The sequence below is a fragment of the Nannospalax galili genome, unplaced genomic scaffold, assembly GCF_000622305.1.
Source record: "Nannospalax galili isolate Female #2095 unplaced genomic scaffold, S.galili_v1.0 scaffold257, whole genome shotgun sequence".
In the NCBI taxonomy this organism is placed as follows: domain Eukaryota; kingdom Metazoa; phylum Chordata; class Mammalia; order Rodentia; family Spalacidae; genus Nannospalax; species Nannospalax galili.
This window is the reverse complement of record NW_008340854.1, coordinates 127,015-137,146: the sequence shown is the minus strand read 5'-3', so window position 1 is coordinate 137,146 and position 10,132 is coordinate 127,015. Positions and strand designations below refer to the sequence as shown.

General features: G+C 43.1%; 1 non-coding gene across 1 annotated transcript; it reads left to right on the top strand.

The window, feature by feature from the left end:
* Nucleotides 1-8,680: 8,680 nt before the first annotated feature.
* LOC115070840 lies at nt 8,681-8,784 on the top strand. The gene has a single exon (XR_003849960.1). It is a non-coding gene; the product is annotated as a U6 spliceosomal RNA (small nuclear RNA).
* The last annotated feature ends 1,348 nt before the right edge of the window (nt 8,785-10,132 follow it).

Sequence of the window (10,132 nt, the reverse complement as noted above, 5' to 3'; positions counted from 1 at the left end):
GGGTGCTGGACACTGAACTTGAGTCTTCTGCAAGAGCAGTATGTGTTCTTAACCCAGAGCCACCTCTTCAGCCCCAATGAGTTTTGAGAGGAGAAGAATGAAGAAAGCATCAAGATTTAGTCTTACCACATTAAAGGATGTATTGCCATTGTGGATGAATGCAGCTTGCACTTCAAAGGGAATAAGAGCTTATTCTTGAACCAAATATGAGTGGCCATGACTAGGAACACAGTTGCCCCAAATTACATGTTCCAATGTAGAAAGAATTCCGTGAAGTTTTTGTGGTTACAAAACAAAAGAAAGTCATAAACCAGGCAATTTTCAAATGCATTGGTGGGAACCTCAGGTAGACAGCTTACAACAAAGTCAGGAAGTCTCTGCTACAGGTTTCAGATGCTGTTTGATGGCATTCTTAGCTTTGTGTTGGTGGAAGCTAGTGGTCTGTTAAGATATTCCAAAAGGTTTTACCTGAGGATGTCAGCTAGGTCAGACACAGAGGTGGCCAAAGAATGGCTGTTAAAGGTCTCTTACTCATGTGCTGCTCTTATCCTGGTCTAGCTTGCCATGCTGCTCTTTCTTCATCTAGTAAATGGTCGTCTGCTTTTCTTCTCTTCTGTCTCATTACAGTCTATTCAAAGACTGACAAACCATTCTCTCATTGTGGCCAAATTGGGTTACTGCCCATTTTTGTATACCCTAAGAGCAAAGAATAGCTTTATGTTTTTATTTTATTTTGTTTTGCCTGTGTGTGTGGGGGGGGGGGGCTGTTGTGTGTGCTGTGTGTACATGTGTGCTTGTGAGTACATGCACACATGGGAAGGCTAGAGGTCAACACTGATGTCTCTTTAATCAGTCCCTGTTCACTTTTGTTTTGAGACAGTGTCTTAATTTTTTTTATTTATTTTAATTTTAAGTGTATGAGTGTTTTGCCCACATATGAGTGCACCACATGCATAAATGCTCACCAAGGCCAGAAGAGGGCATCGAATCCCCTGGAACTGGAGTTACAGATGGTTGTTAGCTACCATGTGGGTGCTGGGAGCAGAACCTGGGTCCTCTGCAAGAGCACCCAGTGCTCTTAACTGCTGAGCCATCTCTTCAACCTGAGACAGTGTCTTAAAAACCTGAAGCCCATTGATTGGATTAGGCCAGCTGGTCAATGAGCTTCAGGAATCCATCTGTCCTATTCCTCCACATCCCACCCCCATGCTGAAGTTATGGGAAGGCCACTACCCTGGCTTTTAACATAGGCTCTGGGGATCCAAACGCAGGTTGTAGGGCTTAGCAGGTATTTTACCAACTGGCCCATCTTCCCAGCCCAGTAACTTCGTATTTTGAAATGGTGAAGATGTAAAATATTTTTGAAGCATACGAATCACAGGAAATGTAAATGTCAGCATTTATTTTTAAATTTTATTTATTTTATGTGTATGCGTGTATTGTGGGCATGTAGGTAACTGTACCTGTGTCCTGCAATGCCCATGGAGGTCAGAAGATGCTGTCGGATCCCCTGGGACTGGAGTTATGGACAGTTGTTAGCCGCCATGTGGGTGCTGGGATTCGAACCTGGATCTTCTGCAAGAAAAACCAGTGTTCTTAACCATTGAGCCATCTCTCCAGCCCCAAATGTCAGCATTTGTAAATGACGTTCCACGGGAACTCAGATGCAGTAGTTCATTTTCCACTTCAGTAGCGGAAGTGAGCAGTTTTGGCAGAGTCTGCACAATCCACTGCACCGGACACGACTGCTCTTCCTTTACGGAACAGTTCATCAGCCTCTGGTGCATCCTCAATAGCTCAGCCAGAGTGGTTCTCTCAATGCTGAAGTCACTCAGACCCTCTGCACAGAGCCTCCAAGAGGCTCTTCAGTTCTCCAACAACAAAAAGCCCAAGTCCTTAAAGAAAGCCTGTGGGATGTGCGCTGGTTGTCTCTCAGCTTTTATCTTCTACAAATTTCCTCCTGCTGCCTTCCCCGAAGCTGCTGTCTTCCTCCTGTTCCCAGATCGCACTCTGCACCTCTGGCACTGGCTCATCCCTATCTAGAATGTTTTTCTCCCCTTGTTTGGGTAAATCCCTTCCTTTCATCAAACACTGGCTCAAATAGCACTGGTGTCATGAGGCCTTCCCTGAGCACCCTAACTTACTATTGTTTTTGTTTTTGTTGTTGTTGTTGTTTTTAAATTGGTCTTTTTGAGACAAAGTCTCCCTGTTGCCCCAGCTGGCCTGTAACTCACTGTGTAGATCAGGTTGGTCTCAAACTCAGAGAGATCCTCCTGCCTCTGCCTCCCAAGTGCTGGCATTAAAGGCAAGCGCTACCACGCCTGGGCTACAATTTTTTTTAATATTATATTTTTTACTTTTATGTGAATTGCCTGCCTGTATGTAAGTGTACCCATGTAGTGTAATGCCCATGGAGGCCAGAAGAGGCTGTTGGATCCCCTGGGACTGGAGTTATGGACAGTTGTTAGCCTCCATGTGGGTGCTGGGAACTGAACCCTGGTCCTCTGCAAGAGCAGCCAGTGCTCCAGCCCCCTAACTTAGAACCGTAACCTGTTCTCTTCCTGCCCAGTCCCTTCGCGTGCTGTGCTTCACATCCTCTCCTCACATACTATATACCAAACATAAGCCCCATAGTAATTAGTGTATCCAAGAGCCTAAAATAACCCCTGGCACATAGTAGATGTTGAATAAATATTTGACTTTGATTTGAAATGAATCTCTGATACATTACTGTTTGTATTTATAACGTGTTTAATTGGTGTTGAGCACTTAAAAATATATCCTCTTAACTATAACAGCGTAACTCTGACACAACATAAACATTTGGCCACTCTCTGCTTTATGACATGCTGGGCATCTTTTCTAGTTGAAAAGTAGAGCTGGTCTTCTATAAATTCCTAAAGAGTATGAGAAAAGATCTTACCTTGCACTGTTTCCTCTGAAAAAAAAAAAAAAAAAGTTCATTTGCCAAGCCATCAGTCTTATAGTAAGGAAGTATTGACTGTAATTCTAAAGCCTCTATTGCCTACAAAATTCAGTCTAAACTTCCCTTTTAAAAGCACAAAGAATGGGTGATCCACATTTAAGGAAAGATGTTTGATTAAAACTTTTTTTTTTTTTTTTGACTCAACTGGTTATTCAGCCCTTAAGAAGGCTGCTTCTTTCTCTACCTGGGCATCTTTTAAGCTTTTCTGCAGACACTGTCCTTGTGGTTCTTCAGTGGGGCTATTCACTGGCCAGGCTTATTGGATAGCTCTACATAGTTTATCCCTCAGTAAAAGCAATACTTGCGCATACAGCATCCAGTGTTGTGATGATACCAGAGATCTCGTGAAGGTTTGGCTGATATGTTATTTAGTTTTTGTTAACTTGACACAAAGCTGGAATCACCTGGGAAGAGATAATCTCAACTGAAGAGATTCCTCCACTGGATTAGCCTGTGACCATGTTTGTGAGGTATTCCCCCCACCCTCTAGCCCTTTAAAAATGTTTTTATTTATTTGAGGATGTCATACTGTATTTTGATCATATTCAGACTCCTATCCTCTCTACTCCCATTTTACTACCCTCTCCAACTTCAAGTCTTCTACCATTATTTATCTTTTTTTAAAGGCATATTGAGTCTACTTTGTGTTTCCAAAGTGCTCTTGGGTATGGGTTTATGCCTTGAAGTCTGGTCAACCTACCAGGCATCACACCAATAAGGAAAACTGACTCTCCCTCTCCCAGCATCCATCAAATGCTAATAGATCCTCAGCTAGGCCTGGGGCTTCCTGTCCACCTCCCCTTTCTATGCTGGGCCCCTGTCTGGCTTGGGTTTGCACAGGTCTTGGGCATGCTGTCCTAAGTTCTGTGGGTTCCTATGTGCAACTACACTCTGGTGTCCAGACAACACCATTTCCTTGTGCTCATCTACTACCTTTAGCTCTGACAATCTTTCTGCACCTTCTTCTGTAATGATTCCTGAGCCTTGGGAAGAGAGGGTGTGATATAGTGTCCCATTTAGGGCTGAGCACTCCACAATCTCTTATTCTCTCCACACTGACCAGTTGTGGGTCTCTGTATAAATTGCCATCAGCTGCAAGGAGAATCTTCTCTGGTGAGAGTTGAGAAAGGCTCTAATCTATGGGCATAACAATATGTAATTATGAGTCAGTTTATTATGTCTATTTAGCAGAATCATAATAATAGGATCCCCTCTATGGTCTGTGACCTGTCTAGCCACAAGTTCTTGACCCTGGTAACTGTGTCAGGTATGGAATCCATCTTGTGAAGTAGACCTTAAATTCAATTAGAATGTGGTTGGCTACTCCATGTTGCATAGGACTGTCATCTGACTGGCAAGCTATGGACAGATGCCTTCTTCCCAAGCTTGGTTACAACCACTTGCCTAGGATCATCATAAATCTTGTTGACTGTTGACCCTCCACAAGAAAAGAGGGAAGGGGGAGTTAGCCATGCCTCACAACCAACCAGTTGGCCCTAGGTGCACAAGGGGGAGGGCCTAAGGGTACATTAAATGGAGGAAGTCCATAGGGAGTATCTCTTGCCATTTTGTACAGCTTCTGGGAAGTCATGACCCATGCCTGGATGGGGACTTTCCAGTGCGGCCTTAGGAGGGGAGCACCCACACTCCTGTAAGTAACCCTTCACCTCTGTAAGTCTCTGTAAGTAAGTCCAATAAACTCGCTGGTTTTTCAAATTGAAATTTAGTGAAATTGTATCTTGCTTTGTTGTTGGGAGCAAGGTGGGGAGGGGGCCAGACTTGTTTGCGCCTCCCAGAAGGAATTTTAGCAGCACTCCAATAATATTCGTGCCACTATTGCACCATTGAGGAAACTTTTCCAAGCCAGTTGTTATTGTAGCTCACAGGGTTCACAGCTGGTAGGGTTGATGATTATCTTTCTCTGACGATAATATACATAACACCTTCCAGTACTAGGAAAGCTAGCCAGCAGAGATGTAGCTTCAGGGTCAGCTTGATTTCTTGTTTGTTCTGTGACTCAGGTATGCATTGTCTTCAGCAATAGAGTCTTACTGTCAAGTTCTGGTGGGTAACTAAGTGCAATGGCAATAGCCAGTATTGTTTGAGGATCTATGGGATGTCTCTGGTCAACAACTTCAAAAGCGAAGTCCATTCCAGGCATTGGGTTTTCATTTGCTAGCGTATGGTGTCTATGAGGCCCTTTGAACTTCTGTTATTGGGTAACTACATTTAAGCTCTTTCTATATTGTATTGAAAGACGCTTCTGTTGTAAGTTTCCACATGACTCTTTCAAAAGGCCTTTAGTGTTAGTGATCCCTCCTCTTCCTCCCTCCTCTGCCCTACCGTACCATTACCCACCCTGGAGGTAATTTCTTAATTGTTAAATGATATAGGAGGGCCCAGCCCACTGTGGGTGGTTCATCCTAGGCAGATGGGCCTGGGCCATAAAAGAAAGACAACTAAGCAAGCCAGGGGAGGCAAGCTAGTAAGCAATTCCTCTGTGGTCTTTCTCTAGGTTCCTGCCTTGAGTTTCCTTGATGAAGAACTGTATCTGCAAGTCAAATAAACCCTTTCGTCCCCAAGTTTCTTTGGGTCAGTGTTTTACCACGACAGAGAATCAAACTTGAGCAGCTGGTTTTATGATTTATTTTCTTGACGCATCTGCTCTTACTTTTGTAACTTAGCCACCAAGAACTAGGCTTATCCCATTAATACCCAGAATAACTCACTTACCATAATACAAGGGATTAACTATCTTATTGAAACCAATCCCTTGCCTTTAAAAATTGGCAATAGAAAAATACCTTATGGGCTGGAGAAGGTTGGTAAAGTAGTTGTCTTGCAAGATGAGGTCCTGAGTTCAGTCCCCTAAACCCATGTTAAAAAAAAAAAATCTGGGCATAGTGGTGTACAATTGTAATCCCAGTACTGAGGAGGTGGAGACAGGCCAATCCCTGGAGCTCATTGGCTGGCCAGTTTAGCCTGCTTGGCCAATTCCAGGCCAGTGAGAGACCTTGTCTGAAGAAAAACAATGGTGGCTGGTACCTGAGGAATGACACCCAAGGTTTCCTTTAGCCTCTACATGCACACATATCTGAATGCACATGTATGCTCACATACACACCACACCACACCACACACACACACACACACACACACACACACGCACGCACACACACACACCCCATATGTTATAATAGCCACAGACTGTCTATTGAACTCAGAGGCATCTGTGACAGCATCTTCTTTCCTAGAGACTGAAGTTTTAACACCATCTCTCTCTTTGTGGAGTGTCATACTCTTTGGCCAACTTGATTTTACTAAGCAATTAATAGAGAATTTAAGTTTCTCCTTTGCATAAGATATGCATGAGAGGACCCCCCATGAATCAAGTATATGCCTTCACACTGGGATTGTAAGACTCCCCTTCTTGTCACAGGTTCTGGGTGCAAGCATCTAAGTTCTCACCTGTGTCCCAGGCAAATCCAGTTGTAGAAAACTGACTCTGCCATAGTAACCCAAAAGAATCCAACCTTACAGTCAAAACGTGGCAAGAGATGAACTTTTCTTCAAATGTTAGCAAAGCTAACATGACCGTAACACCTTTGTTCTTTGCCAGATTTGAATGACCATTTTCCAAAGAACCCTTTCAAAAAAGAGGACCTTAATGAAATAGAACTACCTACGTCACTACGTGCTTACTGAAGACACTGAGCACATCTGTGAGGTCAGTGAATGAGGTCAAGAACTAAGCCAAATTGAAGGATCCTTGTAGACCAATGGAGCGAAGAGGGGAAGGATGGAGAAAGTTAAGTGGTTCTGAGCTGAGAGGTGAGGTGTGGACTTCCAGCAGCTTGAACACACCTTTCATTTTCTTTTGCCCGAGAATTTGGTGTCTCTCAGTTACCATAATTGACTGAGGTCATGCACCAAGTCCTCGTTGAAGAGGACACTCTCTCCCAGGCAGCACAGTGGAAGCATGAGGAAGAACGTCTCCCAGAGGTCCTAAGTGCAACTGACTTGTCTCCTGGATCTTCCATGTTTGGATGTCACCATCTTAGCCAGCACGCTGCTTAGGAATGCCAAATAGGGATTTCTCCTTTTCTATGTAGTCAGGAACACTTGTTTTTCCTCATCAGTCAGTTGTCCTCAGCCCTTGCATAAGGTTACACTTTGGCTATTTGTGGTCACAGTCACCCCACTGTGGTCCCAGGTGTTCCCCAACAGACTGATTCCCCCAAAAGGGTTTTACTGTGGATAAAAGAAAAAGCGAGTTTCTCACAGCAGGCGGCAATTAGCTCAGAGGTACCCAATTCATAGCTTCACAGGACAGCTTTACTCCAGGGTCCTCTAGTTTATTTCCTGAGCTCTTTAGAGCTCTCAGATTCCTAATGTTGTTGTGGACTGCAGCCTGCTCTTGATAGCCTCTTGGTGGTGATTGTGCTCTGCCAACCATGGGTGCCATGACCATATGGGCAGCCATGTCATCTCCACTCCACACTGCAGGTGCGCCTGGGTGACCAGGCCAGCGCCATTTTGGCTCCCTAGGTTTTATCCCTTTTACTTGCCAAGTCCCAAATTCAACCTAGAAGCATCAAGATTCTTAATAAAATGAAGAGGGCCAGAGTCACGTCTCTAGGTCCTTGTGCCAAGTTGCTGTTGCTGTCATTGGTTCAGCTGCACCACCATCTTGACTCTCCAGTTGTTTTCTTTCTTACTTGTCACATCCTGGGTCCAGAATTTTGAGATTAATACAGACACACCTATGGTCACGTAAATATTTGTCTTGTATGATAAGGTTCCTCACACGGTCCATTCAGTTTTCTGGGAGCCATGAGCCCCGGGCTGAGGCCGGCTGCCTGAGGCACACTTCATTCCTCCACCATCTTGTTTAGTCTCCTTCAGCCCTAATTTTAGAGAAGCAGTGGCTGGCCACTGAGAAGAATGTGAATTCCATATCTGTTGGATGAGCTATTCTGTTATCTGTTAAATCCAATTAGCTTGTGAAGTAGTTTAACCTTAAACTTTCTTTGTTGATTTTTAAAATATTTAAAAAATATATATTATTTTAATTTATTATTTTATGTGTATGCATGTATTGTCTGCATGTAGGTAAGTGCACCCGTGTCATGCAATGCCCTCGGAGGACAGAAAAGGCTGCTGGATCCCTTGGAACTATAGTTATAGACAGTTGTTAGCTGCCATGTGGGTGCTGGAATTTGAACCCAGGTCTTCTTCAAGAACAGCAAGTGTTCTTAACCGCTGAGCCATCTCTCCAGTTCCTCTTTATTGATTTTTAAATAATTAATTAATTTTTAAGTTGCATGTATATAAGTTGTATGAGTATTTTGTCTGCATGTGTGTAAGTGCACCACATGTGTGCAATGTGCATGGAAGCCAGTAGAGGGCATCAGATCCTCTGGAACTGGGGCTGAGGACGGCTGTTAGCTGCCATGTGGGAACTAAACCTGAATTTTCTGTAAGAGCAGCCAGTGCTCTTAATCACTGAGCCATCTCTCCAGGCTTTGCTGAGTTTTAACATGAGAGTGGGTTATTGAAGTTACCCTCAATTATTACACCAAGACCTAGCAAACCTTCCATGCCTTTTAGTGTTTGTTTTATGAAATCAGGTGTATAAGTATTTATAATTGTTATGTCTTTATTAATATATAGCGGGCTTAAAAAAGCCTTCTGGTGTTCACTTGGGCAGCACATATACTAAAATTGGAATGATACAGAGATTAGCATGGCTCCTGTGCGAAGATGACACACAAATTTGTGAAGTATTCCATATTTTAAAAAAGCAACTCTTCTGCTTAGTTTTGGCTTAAAGTCCACCTTCTGAGATACGAAAATAGCTATACCAACTTCTTTTCAGCTTCGGTTTGCTTGAAAGGTTGACTTTTGTCCTTTGACTGTCAGGTTCTGGGTGTCCTTGCCAGTGAAGTTGTCTCTTGGAGACAGCAGATAGTTGAATCTCATCTTTTGAATCTAGTCAGTTAGTCTGCATCTTTTAAAGGGCGAGTTCAGGCCATTTGCATTTAAGGTTGCTATTGAGAGGTGTTCGGTACACCCATGGTTTGGCTGGTTGCTGTTCTGACTGGATTCTTTATAGCTCCTCCCCTCTCATTATCTGCTGATTTACTGTGTGGGACACGACAGATTCCTTACCAGCTCTCCTTAGTTTATTCCTCTCATGAAGTGTATTCTTTCATAAAATGTGTTCTTTTAAAATCTAATGGCTCATAAAGACTCACTTTAGATTGAGACCCTGTCTCAAAAAAACTAAAAAAAAATTACTCAACATAATGGGAAGTAATAATAGATATGTTAGATATGTTCTTTGCTATACTCATAGATGAACAAAGCCAAGAATATGACACTTATACATGGAAAAGCAAACAATATCAATTTGTAAGACTCCTGTAAGGCTACTTAAATTGTTCAGCGATAACACATTCAACACTGTTTTCCAAAATTAAGCATGGGAATTTTGACTTTTTAGTCAAATCATATATGGATGATATAATAATGATAAGTAAGGATAAGAAAAAATTAGAAGCAGAAACAATTAACAGAGGAACTGAGAAACAGGGAGTGGACAATGAATAAGGAGAAAATGACAGGACCAGGCACCATTTGTAAATTCTTGCGTGTCACATGGTCATCAGATGCTAGACAGATACCTAAGACAATGTTAGACAAAACTATGGCACCTCATCTAAACAGGAAGCAGAGATGGTTCGTTGAGTAACAGCACTTGCTGCACAAGCATGAGGACCTGAGTTCAAATCCCCAGCATTCACATAAAAGACTGCGCGTTACTGCGTGCTTGCCTATAACTGAAGAGCTGAGGGGTGTGCTGGCCACTAGCCTAGCTACAGAGTCAGTGAGACACCCTACCTCAAGGGACTAAGACAGAGAGTGACAGAACAAGACACCTGCTGTCCTCCTCTGTCTTCCTGTGTATCCATGCACATAATGCACACACACATGCACATGCACACACATACATATGCAAATAGAAACAACAAAAATTAATAGAATATTGGGCATTAGAGATAACATATATGGAGCTGGGCATGGTGGCACACACCTTTAATCCAAGCACTTGGGAGGCAGAGGCAGGCAGATATCTTTGAGATT